A 14,666-nucleotide genomic window follows, 5' to 3' on the forward strand; every position below is an offset into this window, starting at 1 on the left:
CGTCTAACTCTGGGGTCGGCGTGGACTCGGTGTTTCCACGCTGTATCTCTAAACTAAACTAAAAGTTTAGGGGTAACATGAGGGGGAACTTCTTTACTCAGAGAGTAGCAGCTGTGTGGAATGAGCTTCCAGTGGAAGTGGTGGAGGCAGGTTCGATTTTATCATTTAAAATAAATTGGATAGGTATATGGACGGGGAAGGAATGGAGGGTGTCCCACTTAGGAAACCTGAACGGAAACCTCTGGAGACTTTGCGCCCCACCCAAGGTTTCCGTGCGGTTCCCGGAGGTTGCAGGTGGTTGCTGGAGGTTGCAGGTAGTGGAAGCAGGTAGGGAGACTGACAAAAACCTCCGGGAACTGCACGGAAACCTTGGGTGGGGCTCAAAGTCTCCAGAGATTTCCGTTCAGGTTTCCTAAGTGGGACAGGGGCAATATGCCCCTGTCCCACTTAGGAAACCTGAATGGAAACCTCTGGAGACCTTCCGTCCCACCTGAGGTTTCCGTGCGGTTCCCTGAGTTTTTTGTCAGTCTCCCTAATGGTCGAAAGTGGTTCCGGCGATTATTTCAAAAAATTCAAAATCGGCCGCGACTAAAAATAGGTTGCCGTTTTAAAAATCGGTAATTTTTTAGTCGAAGCCAGTTGCGATGCTAGTTGTAGGTGGTTGCCAGAGGTTGCAGGTGGTTGCCGGAGGTTGCAGGCAGTGGAAGGTAAGACCAATTTCCAAAGAAAGCATCCTACAGAGTTATGTGGATCTATTACAACTTGCTTTGGCAATTGCTCTGCCAAATAGTTGTAAATGCTACTCAGTACTTTACACAGACCAGTCTCCACCCCATCAATTCCATGTCTATACCACACAGTTTCGAGTGCATAGAAACATAGAAAATAGGTGCAGGAGTAGGCCATTCAGCCCTTCGAGCCTGCACCGCCATTCAATATGATCATGGCTGATCATCCAACTCGGTACGCAAGCATCCAGCATCATCAAGGACCATTTAGACCCTGGTCATTCCTTCTTCTCTCCTCTCATGTCAGGCAAGAGATTAAAAAAAAACCTTGAAAGCACATTTGGTTGCGGAGGCCAAGACATTTGGTATTTTTAAAGAGGGGATTGGTGGTAAGGGCGGCAAAGGTTACAGGAGAAGGCAGGCGAATGGGGTTGAGAGGGAAAGACTGATCAGCCAAAATTGAATGGTGGAGTAGACTTGATGGGCCAAATGGCCTAACTCTGCTTGCATGGCATGAACCACCGGATTCAGGAACAGCTTCTTCCCGGCTGTTATCAGACTCTTAAATGGACCCCTCTTAAGCTAAGATAGACACAAAATGCTGGAGTTACTCAGCGGGACAGGCAGCATCTCTGGAGAGAAGGAATGGGTGACGTTTCGGGTTGAGAGCCTTCTTCAGACTCTAAGCTAAGGATGTATTCACCATCTCTTCATCAAACTTGTTGCAGCCCATCTACTTTATCTTATCTTATGTCCTTTCTCTGCCGCTGTGCCACTAATTTCTGCACACCTCTTTCTCCACTACCTTGATAGACTAATGTATGAATGACTTTCCTGGATAGCATGCAAAACAATGTTGTACACTTGACAATATTAAACCAAAAACAGGAAGTGCTGGAGTAACTCAGCGAGCCAGGGAGCATCTCTGGAGAAAGTTATAGGTAACATTTCAGGTCGAGACCCTTCTTCAGACTGAGATTCAGAGGAAACAGGAGCGAGAGATACAGACGGTACTTAAGATAAATGAATGGAAGATGCATAAAGTAACATTAATCAAGGAGATGTGGAGCCCACAATGATCCATTATTGGCTGTGGGGTAGGTGAGAACGAGTTATACAGACAGAGAAACTCCACAGAATGACAGTGAAACTAGTACAATGACTAGGGTGGGAGAGGGATGGAGAGAGAGAGGGTGCAAGGGGTTACTTGAAGTTAGAGAAATCAGTGTTCATATCGCTGGGTTGTAAGCTGCCCAAGCAAAATATGAGGTGCTGTTCCTCCAATTTGTACTGGGCCTCATTCTGAGAGTGGACGAGGCCCGGGACAGAAAGGTCAGTGTGGGAGTTGAAGTGTTTGGCAAGCATGGAGATTCCATCCTGGCAGCTGGAAAGAAGGAAAGGGTTAAAGTCTGCGTTCTGCCGAGTCCAGGCAACACAAAGGATTTATACATCCCATCGATGCCAGATGTTTCTGATCAACCTACGGCTGCCTGCAGGAAGCAAACTCGTAGACCAGATGGCGTCCCGTACCAGAGGCCTCGGAGAGAGGCAGAAGCAACTGCCCCATGGAATGTGCCTGAGAGATGGGGCAGGGGGAGGAGAGGCGGTGGTGGGATCATCATCGTGGGGCCCAGTATCCCGGTGACCAGGTCATCGAGGTTAGAACAGGCTTAGTTTTTAGTTTAGTTTAGCGAAACAGCATGGAAACAGGCCCTTCGGCCCACCGAGTCTGTACCAGCCGCCCCGCACTCTAATGCGTCCTATCCCACTAAGGAAACCTGAACGGAAACCTCTGGAGACTTTGCGCCCCACCCAAGGTTTCCGTGCGGTTCCCGGAGGTTACAGGTGGTTGCCGGAGGTTGCAGGTAGTGGAAGCAGGTAGGGAGACTGACAAAAACCTCCGGGAACCGCACGGAAACCTTGGGTGGGGCGCAAAGTCTCCAGAGGTTTCCGTTCAGGTTTCCTAAGTGGGACAGGGGCATAGCACTATCCTACACACACTAGGGACAATTTACATTTATACCAAGCCAGTTAACCTACAAACCTGTACGTCTTTGGAGTGTGGGAGGAAACCGAAGATCTTGGAGAAAGCCCACGCAGGTCACGTGGAGTACGTACAAACTCCGCACAGACAGCACCTGTGGTCAGGATCGAACCCAGGTCTCTGGCGCTGTAAGGCAGCAAATCTACCGCTGTGCCACCGTGCCGCGCGGCTGCAATTATCCACCCATCACCCAGAGGGATCCCAGACCATGCGCTCACCGGCATCTCGAACTGCCACACACACACTAAACATTATTCATTTTATCCCGTATCTGTACACTGTGGATGGCTCGATTGTAATCATGTACTGTCTTTCCGCTGGCTGGATAGCACGCAACAAAAGCTTTTCAATGTACCTCGGTGCACGTGACAATAAACTAGACTGAACTGAACTGAGGCTGAACTGAAAGGGCCTGTTGCTGTGTTCTACTGTTCCATGTATTTTGTAGTACCCCAGGCTATACAGTTTGCACAGACTGATACCACAGCCATATGATTGCCAGCGCAGTTGCCTCTACATGGAGGCATAACCTGGGTACACTTATATCCCAGACTGTGGCTTGACAACTCCACCCATTTATCATCCACCATAGGGAGAAAATACATGACATGCTGGTGAAGACACAACCATTGGCACGATCATCTAGTATGGGAGAGACCCAGGCCTATAGATGTTGAAACAAGGCAAACTGCAGATGCTGGTTTATACCAATGGCAGGCACAAAGTGTTTAGTTTAGTTTATAGATACAGCGCGGAAACAGGCCCTTCGGCCTTCCAAGTCCGCGCAGACCTGCAATCCCTGCACACCAACACTATCCTACACACACACTAGGGATGGCTTATATCACCTGTACATCGTTGGTGTGTGGGAGGAAACCGAAGATCTCGGAGAAAACCCACGCGGAGAATGTACAAACTCCGTACAGACAGCACCCGTAGTCAGGATCGAACCTGGGTCCCTGGGGATATGAGGCAGCAACTCTACCACTGCGCCATCGTGCCACAGTGCTGGAATAACTCATCGGGTCAGGCAGCATCTCTGGATAGAACGGATGGATAACTTTACTGGTCGGGACCCTTCCTCAGACTGATGTTTCCGCTCGGACACCTTTCTTCAGACTGAAGAAGGGTCCCGACATGAAACGTCACCCAGCCGTTATCTCCTGCAATCTCCTGCACTGATTTTAAGAGTGTGCGAAGGTTATGTTCAAAGATCCGCTCTATGATCTTTGGTTGAGGTTGGGAGGAGCTGTCAGAGTAGCCTGGGTGAGTCATTGGGATGTTGCCCACTGCATGCACTGGGCACCAGCAATGGAAGATGGTGGGTGAGGTGCCAACTTAATGTGTGTAGCCCTCGATGACATCACACCTCGTCCACTCTGTAAATGGCTCGATTGTAATCATGTATAGTCATTCCACGGACTGGTTGGCACCAACAAAAGCATTTCACTGCACCTCGGAACTAATGACAATAAACTACACTAAACATGCAGGGGCATCAGAATCGGAATCAGAATCACACTTTATTCGCCAAGTATGTTTTGAAACATACAAGGAATTTCACTGGCCGGGTCAGTCATACAATTAAAAGCAACAGATCACTCAACACATTTTAACATGAACATACAACAGAGTGACTCCTACATATTCCTCACTGTGATGGAAGGCGAAATAAAGTTCAAGGCCTTCCTGTTGTTCTTCCTCGGTCGGGGGCCTCGAGTCCTCCATTGACGGGATGATCTTCTCTCCCGTAGCCGGCGGTGTTCAGGCCCTCCGCGTCGAGGCGTTCAGCTCCCGCATCGGGGGGATGTCAGTTCCCCCCGCGCAGGGCGTTTGAACCTCACGTTGGGGCTGGACAAACCTTCTGCGGCGTTGGAGCATCCCGACTAGCCTCTCCCGAGACTGCGAGCCCTTGATGGTAAAGTCCACAGTGGGAGCGATCCCAGGCAAGGGACCCGCTCCGGTGTTAAGTCCACGCCCCGCGGTGGGGCTCAAGACAGTCCGAGGCGGCTCCCAGCTCCAGCGATGTTGGCCGCAGAGCCCGGAGAATGTGATCCGGAAATCAATCACCTCTCTGGGAAGGTAAGAGCTTGAAAGGAAAAAAAAGTTTCCCCCAATCCCCCGATCCCCCCCCAACCCACCCCCCCCCCCCTCACCCCACCCCACCCCACCCCACACACAAAACAAACCGAAGTACATTCAAACAAACTCTTAATAGACGCTAAACAATACCTAAAGATGAAAACACGAACAGACTGCCGGCAGGGCTGGCCATTTACCCAGTGGTCTATCACAGAGGGGATATAGGGTGCACTGACATGCCACCCGTCCGCTAGCCATGCCCACAAATAGTCTCGTCACTATCCACCAGCTGTTAATTGATTCAATTGAATTGAATGGAACATATTTTATTAGCCAAGTATGTACACATACAAGGAATTTGCCTTGGTGCTATGCCCGCAAGTAACAACACGACAAACAGTAGACAATTAACATTATAATTTACACATGTGATAAAGCAAAAAGAGGCTATAGACTTCTGGCTGTTGAGTAGATTCTGTTGCACTTGCAAGTGGGAGAATGTGGCCCATGTCCACCCCACCCCCGCTCTGTAGCTCGTGTGATGACACTTTACACAGTCAGAGTCATGATATAACATGCTCACCCTATGCACAGACATTCCCTTATCAATGCAGAACCATTCGTGTAGTGAATGGGCTTCAATTACACTGTGTGACCTGTGGCCTATATCTCCCAGGTCTGTGATGGGCTGCACTGCGGGATTGAAACACACTATCTGCTTTGTGACTGAGCCGGCACCAGGAACAGACTGCATATCTTTCACCATCACATGTTCTTAAGCGCCTTAAGTATCTAGAAAGGCGCTATATAAATCCCATCCATTATTTTTATTATTATGTTCTTACAACGTATGACCGTTTCTGGCTGCTTCCTATCTTAGAGTTGGGGGGGGGGGGGGTTGGGGGGGGGGGGGGGGGGGGGGGGGGGGGGGGGAGGGGGGAATTAGCATTGTCCCTCTGTCTCTGACCGTCATCTTTGCTCGGTCCCCCTGCATGTTCCCTTCTCTGCCGTCCCTCTAATACTAACTTTTCCATGGTGTAGGAGCATCTAAAACTGGAGGGGATAGGTTTAAGACGAGAGGGGAAAGATTTGAAGGGGACCTGATGGGACCAGAGCGCATGCTGCAATGAGTTGTCATTGGAATTGGTAGAGAGTGGTCCCTGAGCTACCATCTACCTCGAAGACCCTCCAACTATCTTTCATCAGACGTTACTGGACTTTTACGCGACATCATTTAACCCAGTTCAATCCATTAACAGCTGGTGGATAGTAGTGACGTGACTATTTATGGGCATGGCTAGTGGACAGGTGGCATGTTTTAATATTTGAATCAATATTTTGATTTAAGAAAAAACTAATTCCTCCCATTTACCGGGAGAAATAAAGAGGCAAAGTGGTACGATTAATCTGCATCTTATGTTTAGTTTAGGGATACAGCATGGAAACAGGCCCTTCGGCCCACCGAGTCCATGCTGATCACCCATACACTAGCTCTATCCAACACACACTAGGGACAATTTACAGAAGCCAGTTCAACTACAAACCCGCACGTCTTTGGAGTGTGGGGGGAAACCGGAGCACCCAGGGAAAACACACACGGTCAAGGGGAGAACGTGCAAACTCCGTACAGACAGCAGCCGTGGTTGGGATGGAACCGGGGGTCTCTGGCGCTGTGCGGCTGCAACTCTACCACTACCCCACTGTGCTGCAATAACAAGTTTCATTTGTTTAGCCACTAGCACAATTGTATGAGCTAAGGAGATTTCTCCACATTTTCAAACAGCCTCTCACATCAGTCCATGTGAGGAGATATTTGCGTTGTTTTTGTAACTCAGTCTCCTGCAGTTATAAGCCTGCAAGCCAACCCCTTGGTGAAGTGGCACCTTCATTTAAAAACTCTCAGTCTTATCTCCCTCCATGCCTTTCCTCCTCTCCCTTTATCTTTAATATGCTCCAGCTGTACTGCAGTAGTGAATTGAAAGCTGTTCTTATGTTAGCAGGCAGGGGTCTTGGAGATGAGTTAACATTTTCATTGATCTCGGCAAGAACTGTGTTTGTGGACACACACACACACTCAGACTGGAAGGTAAATGAACCTCTTAAAGCAGGAAGCTGAGTTTCCCCTTCTTATCGATTATTTAGATATGACATCTTGGCAATAAAATAAAGGATGTTGTTCCTGAAGTCAAGTAAGACTGAAGAGAATTAAGGGGAGAAAAGTGAGTTTGTTTGGAAAACAATAAGGCAAAGAGGCAAAGAGGAATAGTGTGAGGTATTTTGCTTCAAACAACTCACCTTAGTTAGAAAAGACACAAAGTGCTGGAGTAACTCAGCGGCACAGTGGCGCAGTGGGTAGAGTTGCTGCCTTAAATGCCCCTGTCCCACTTAGGAAACCTGAACGGAAACCTCTGGAGACTTTGCGTTCCACCCAAGGTTTCCGTGCGGTTCTCGGAGGTTTTTGTCAGTCTCCCTACCTGCTTCCACTACCTGCAACCACCTGCAACCTCCGGGAACCGCACGGAAACCTTGGGTGGGGCGCAAAGTCTCCAGAGGTTTCCGTTCATGTTCCTAAGTGGGACAGGGGCATTACAGTGCCAGAGACCCGGGTTCGATCCCGACTTCGGGTGCTGTCTGTACGGAGTTTGAACGTTCTCCCCGTGACCTGCGTGGGTTTTCTCCGGGTGCTCCGGTTTCCTGCCACACTCCAAAGACGTACAGGTTTGTAGGTTAATTGGCTTGGTGTATGTGTAAATTGTCCCTTGTGTGTGTAGGATAGTGTTAGTGTGCGGGGATCGCTGGTCGACGGGGACTCAGTGGGACAAATGGCCTGTTTCTGCGCAGTATCTCTAAACTAAATTAAATTAATTCTTCATGCGCCCCTGCAGGATGGCTGCACACATAAAGCCGCCTCACGTTCTGAACCAACGTGTGGCGAGGATTAGCCACAGTTCACCATTTCTACAATCAGCAACTGTTCAAAACTATCGACGGATCAGGCAAACTCTGGGAAAAGGGAATGGACGGATGCCTTTTTGAGTCAGGACCTCTTCACCAGACTCAGACTGAAGAAGGGTCTCGGCCCGAATGATTTGCTATTGAGCGAGTGCAGTGTAGGTTTACAAGGTTAACTCCTGGGATGCCGGGACTGTCATATGCTGAGAGAATGGAGCAGCTGGGCTTGTACACTCTGGAGTTTAGAAGGATGAGAGGGTATCTCATTGAAACATATAAGATTGTTAAGGGCTTGGACACGCTAGAGGCTTCAACATGTTCCCGATGTTGGGGGAGTCCAGAACCAGGGGCCACACAGTTTAAGAATAAGGAGTAAGCCATTTAGAACGGAGACGAGGAAACACTTTTTCTCACAGAGAGTTGTGAGTGTGGAATTCTCTGCCTCAGACGGCGGTGGAGGCCGGTTCTCTGGATGCTTTCAAGAGAGAGCTAGATAGGGCTCTTAAAGATAGCGGAGTCAGGGGATATGGGGAGAAGGCAGGAATGGGGTACTGATTGGGGATGATCAGCCATGATCACATTGAATGGCTGTGCTGGCTCGAAGGGCCGAATGGCCTACTCCTGCACCTATTGTCTATTGTCTATTGTCGCCTGTCTATTCCCTCTCCATGTGTCCACTGACCCGCTGAATTCCTCCTGCACCTTGTATCCTGCTCATGTCAAGATTCCAGCATCTGCGGTTAGTTGTGTGTCTCTGTTTGAGCTATCAAATTGCTTGAGGGCAGAGTCATATTGCCTGGTCTGTTGGACAGTTGGACAGATAGTGTAGGGAGGATCTGCAGATGTTGGGTTTACACCGAAGATAGACACAAAACGCTGGAGTGACCCTTCTTCCGACTCGCACTGCCCCACCTCATGTGATCACGGTGTAATGGTCATGACTGCATTCCTTATCTAACCCTTCCTAAAGGTTGAAGCATTTATAAACCCCACTGACCCTGATGTTAATGTAGCACATTGACAGAACTCCAATTCAGATAAGGTTTATTGACATCGATCGCTGGGTTTGCAGTGACTGAATACGACTCAGGGAGTGGTCTCAATCACACAGGGCCTCTGGCACCTCATACAATCTTGTTGTACAGGTAGTACATCATACATTAGATTTACATGGTTACAGTTTCATTGCTGAGTGAAGTCTTCATAGATTAAATGTTTGCCCTGGTTTCCGCATGAAGTCTACAATCCGGGGAGGATATAAAGATTTCCCACTGCAGCAAGTAAGAGTTTGATTGTAGACAGACACAAAGTGCCGGAGTAACTCAGCGGGCAAGGCAACCTCTTTGTAGATAAAGGATGGGTAACGTTTTAGGTCGGGAATCCTCCTCGGAGTTCCTCAAGAGTTTGATTGCTCTGGTCCCAGTGCATATGACAACTAAACACCCATAAATCTTGAATAAAAGACACTTTAAAGCATTGGAGTAACTCAGCGGGTTAGGCAGCATCCCTGGAGAACATGGATAGGTGATGTATCGGGTCGGGACCCTTCATCAGATCCGAAATGTTACCTATCTATCCATGTTCGCTTCTTCTGCCAGTTTGCACTCCTTTCTGTAGCAGACTTGCTCGCTGGTTCACTGTGAATACAAAACAAATGCATTTAAACAGTTTGGCTCAGCTCTGGTGAAGCTGGATGAAATGTGCATCTCTGTACGGCCCACTTCCCTGACATCAGTCTGAAGAAGGGTCTCGACTCGAAACGTCACCCATCCCTTCTCTCCAGAGATGCTGCCTGTCCCGCTGAGTTACTCCAGCATTTTGTATCTCTCTTCGATTTAAACCAGCATCTGCAGTTCCTCCCTACACACTTCAATGGTCAGCATTCAGTTTACAAGTGGTTGCCATGACGATGGTACTCACAGTCACTCTTCAGTTGTCCCAGTTCCTGTCTCCAGTCACTCTGCGACATTCGTATTTCACTGAACCGCTTGGCAACTGAAAGAGAAGTCAAGTGTTAGATGTGGACCTGGAAGGTTTCAATGTTCCCTGGGGCTTGCGACCCTTCTGATTTTCACTGGAGTGATCCCGTCAGGCGGCAATGACTATTTTCCCGATCGCCTGCTGCGGTGAGTTGAGGGGGCGCTTTTAAACCAGGCAATGGGCACAGAGAGAACGTTGTCACAGTGGCGCAGCGGTAGAGTTGCTGCTTTAAGGGCCTGTCCCACTTACGTGATTTTTTCGGCAAATGTGCCGGCACCCGTCATAGTCACAGCATGTCGCCAAAAATGTTCGGTGACCTACAGCGACTATGATGGGTGCCAGCAGTCGCCCAAAACAAAATCGCACAAGTGGGACAGGCCCTTTACAGCACTTGCAGCGCCAGAGACCCGAGTTCAATCCCCACTACGGGTGCTGTCTGTACGGAGTTTGCACGTTCTCCCCGTGACCTGCGCGTGCTTTCTCCAAGATCCTCGGACTCCTCCCACCCTCCAAAGACACGCAGGTTTGTAGGTTAATTGGCTTCTGTAAGTTGTCCCTCGTGTATTGGATAGAACCAGTGTGCGGGGGTTGCTGGCCGGCACAAAGTCAGTGGGATGAAGGGCCTGTTTCCGCGCTGTATCTCGATGAGGAAAACTAAAGCTAAACGTGGAGAGGAGGTGGAGGGGGTCAGCGATGGCGGTGAACACTTGACAAAGAGCTGGGGGGGGGGGGGGGGGGGGTCTTACATTCCCTGTCCTCAAAGTCGGCTGTGGGAGGCTGTGAAGATGGCTTGGTGAGGAGAGGGACGATGGTTTGCGGGATGACTGGACACAGGCAAAGGCTGCAATGGGCCTTTATGGACGGCTGCAGTTGGGACTGTAAAATGGTGGCAAAACCTGCCGACTCTTGCACGCGGACACAGTGAGCTGTTTCTATGCATTATGTACTTAACCGGGGGATTGTACTTAGTGTATGTGTGGCAATCATCTCAGTATTCTTTATGCAAAAAATAAATCTCTATGCAAAAAAAAAATCTGTATGCAAAAAATGAAATTACATGATAGTAAAGGATACATTGAACCATTGAACCAGGAGTGTCTGGCTGCTGTGAACATCACTCACCTTGGTCCAGAACCTATTGGCAGCCTGCAAACCCTCACACAGAAATGAAACCACGCTCTCTCTCTCTCCACTGCTTTGGAATCTAAGGAACTCCTGAAATATGTCCGATTTGCACCTCACAGTGAAGGCAGTGATAAGTCCTGTGGTGGACTGGCCAGGGTGTCAGCTTGCCCGATGGCAAGTGGGCCCCTGATGAAGTGGGCCCCCAATATCAAGTGGGCCCCTGATGAAGTGGGCCCCCTTTGTCTCCTGGCAACCAATATTTTTAGACCCAGTCCGCCACTGAATAAGTCCATAGGTTCATAAGAGACTGATGCAGAATTAGGCCATTTAGCCCATCAAGTCTACTCCACCATTCAATCATGGCTGATCTATCTCTCCCCCCTAACCCCATTCTCCTGCCTTCTCCCCATAACCCCTGACACCTATACTAATCAATAATCTATCAATCTCCACCTTAAAAATATCCATTGACTTGGCCTCCACAGCTTTCTGCAGCAATGAATATCTCAGGTACACAAAAATGCTGGAGAAACTCAGCGGGTGCAGCAGCATCTATGGAACGAAGGAAATAGGCAACGTTTCGGCCCGAAACGTTGCCTATTTCCTTCGCTCCATAGATGCTGCTGCACCCGCTGAGTTTCTCCAGCATTTTTGTGTACCTGAGATTTTCCAGCATCTGCAGTTCCTTCTTAAACACATGAATATCTCAGATTCACGACCCTTGGACTAACAAAATTCCTGCTCATCTCCTTCCTAAAGGTATGTCCTTTTATTTTGAGGCTGTGCCCTCTGGTCCTAGGCTAGTGGAATCATCCTCTCCACACCCACTCTCTACAAACTAAGCATCACACCATGTTCGAAGCAAGGTCCTTCTCTAATGCTCCCACAAGCAAATTAACCAGGTTTCCCTCAGGCACCCATTGATGTGTGTGGCTGCTGCTAACAGTGTATTCTGATGGTGTGGATTGCAAGGTCCCTCACTGGCCCTGGTACTGGTGTGAAGTATCTGGCCCAGTGTTTGCAAGTCACCACCTACTGTCGTAATTCATCTGGGAAAGCTCCGTCTTGAGGTCTTCCTGGGACTTCTTAAGTTCAATGAACATCTGTGTGACTGAAACCAAAGAAAGCATCAGTTTCATTTCTCTTGACATGCATACATAGAAACATAGAAAATAGGTGCAGGAATAGGCCATTCAGTTCTTCGAGCCAGCACCGTCGTTCAATATAATCATGGCTGATCATCAAAAATCAGTACCCCGTTCCTGCTTTTTCCCCATATCCCTTGATTCCATTAGGCCTATGAGCTAAACCTTATAGCCCTGTCCCATGGTACGAGTTCATTCCAAGATCTCTCCCGAGTTTAAAAATAATCTAACTCGTGGTAAGCATGGATAATCAACGTAGCGGGTACGTCGGAGCTCGGGGACGTCTCTTAGCGCTAACGGCAGGTAGTCGGGAAGAATCGCTAACGGCAGGTAAGCACGGGAAGATTTTTTAACATGATGAAAAATGTCCACGAGAGCCCCGAGTACCGACGAGTGGCCATTACCGTAAATCTCCGAGTTTGAATCAGGGCAAACTCGGGAGAGCTCTTGGAATGAACTCGTACCATGGGACAGTGGTTTAACTCTCTCTTGAAAACCTCCAGTGAATTGGCCTCCACTGCCTTCTGTGGCAGCGAATTCCACAGATTCACAACTCTCTGGGTGAAAAAATGTTTCCTCATCTCAGTCCTTAATGGCCTACTGCTTAAACTGTGACCCCTGGTTCAGGACTCCCCCCAACATGGGGAACATTTTTCCTACATCCACCCTGTCCAATCCCTTAAGAATTGTATATGTTTCAATAAGATGCCCTCCCATCCTTCTAAATTCCAGTGAATATAAGCCCAGTCGACCCACTCTTTCATCAGGAACACATATCACTAGTTAGTGTGGGTCATAGAATCGTACAGTGTGGAAACAGGCCCTTTGGCCCAAACTTACCCACACCGATCAACGTGCCCCATCAATACTAGTCCCACCTGCCTGCGTTTGGCCCATATCCCTTTAAACCTGTCCGATCCATGTACCTGTCTTAATGTTTCTTAAACGTTGCGATAGAACCTGCCTCAACCACCTCCTCCAGGAGCTCATTCCATACACCCACCACCCTTTGTGTCAAAAAACTACCACTCCTATTAAATCTTTACCCCCTCACATTAAATATTTCACCCCTCACCTTAAACCTATGCTTTCTGGTTCTTGATTCCCCTATTCTGGTGACGTTTCGGGTTGGAACCCTTCTTCAGTCAGGTTCTTGAAGCCTTCTAGAGTTTGAAGAAGGCTTCCGATTCACAATGTCACCTATTCTTTTCCTGCAGAGATGCTGCCTGACCCGCTGAGTTACTCCAGCATTTTGTGTCTATCTTCAATGGATATATTGGTATACATGAGTTTTTGAGGATAGCTGTACACTGATGAGTCAGAATTATTCAGCAACAGAGTTGCTGCCTTACAGCGCCATAGACGGCATCTGTAGTCTGGGTTCGATAGCGTCTGTATGGAGCTTGTATATTCCTCCCTGTAACCCACGTGGGTTTTCTCCGGGTGCTCCGGTTTCCTCCTACACTCCAAAGACATACAGATTTGCAGGTTAATTGGCTTTGGTAAAACTGTAAATTGTCCCTAGTGTGTGTAGGATAGTGTTAATGTGCGGGGATCGCTGGTCGGCGCGGACTCGGTGGGCCAAATTGCATGTCTCCGCACTGTATCTCTAAACTAAACTAAAGAATCTTTTCAAAGTCCCCTGTGTGTCTCCCCCTCCCCTCCTGACAAAGACACATACGTGAAACTGTGGGCAGTCACTGCAGAGGTCTGTCAGTTTAAGACCACCCAACAATAATTGTTTGGAATCTCTGCAAAATCCCATGAATGTTTTGCACACCAGTTGTAAATTGATGTCGAACTAACATCAGCTAATGCAGAAAGCATGACTTATGTTGAAAATGTTTTGTATTATATGCATTGTCCCAGCTCTAACAAACCAAACTCTCAGCCGGCACTTCACTTGAGACTTTACTTTAGACTTTAGAGATACAACGTGAAACAGGCCCTTCGGCCCACCAAGTCCAAGTCAACCACTGATCACCCCATACATTAACGCTGTCCTACACACACAAGGGCGCTCACGGTAGCGCAGTGGTAGAGTTGCTGCCTTACAGTGAATGCAGCGCCAGAGACCTGGGTTCGATCCCGTCTACGGGTGCTGTCTGTACGGAGTTTGTACGTTCTCCCCAGCTCTTTGTGTCTATTTTAGTTTAGTTTAGTTTAATTTGGAGATAGAGTGTGGAAACATGTCCTTTGGCCCACCGAGTCCACACTGACCAGCAATCCCTGCATACTAGCACTATCCTACACACTAAGTGTCAAGGATTCAAGGTCTGTTTATCATCACATGTACCAATCAAGGTACAGTGACATTTGAGGGACAAGAGGCAATTTACAATTTTATCAAACTCAATTAATCTACAAACCTGTACATCGTTGGAGTGTGGGAGGAAACTGGAGCGCCTGGAGAAAGCCCACTCAGTCACGGGGAGAGCGCGCAAACTCTGCACGATTAGCCAGGATCAAACTCGGGCCACTGGCGCTGTGAGGCAGCAACTTTACCAACGCGCCCCAGTGCTGCCAAGACGTCTTTTCATTTTGGACACCCTTTGTTCTTGGTTCTTGGTTTCTTGGTCCTCCAAAATATTCCAAATGGAATTTAAACTG

The 14,666-nt window shown here is 48.5% G+C and overlaps 1 protein-coding gene across 1 annotated transcript in view; it reads right to left on the reverse strand.

Annotated features, from left to right (window-relative positions):
* Window positions 1–14,666, reverse strand: part of LOC129714466 (uncharacterized) — a 90,107-nt gene that overhangs the window by 41,680 nt on the left and 33,761 nt on the right. The window lies entirely within an intron of this gene.

This window comes from Leucoraja erinacea, chromosome 39 (genome assembly GCF_028641065.1).
Source record: "Leucoraja erinacea ecotype New England chromosome 39, Leri_hhj_1, whole genome shotgun sequence".
NCBI classification, from domain to species: Eukaryota; Metazoa; Chordata; class Chondrichthyes; order Rajiformes; family Rajidae; genus Leucoraja; species Leucoraja erinaceus.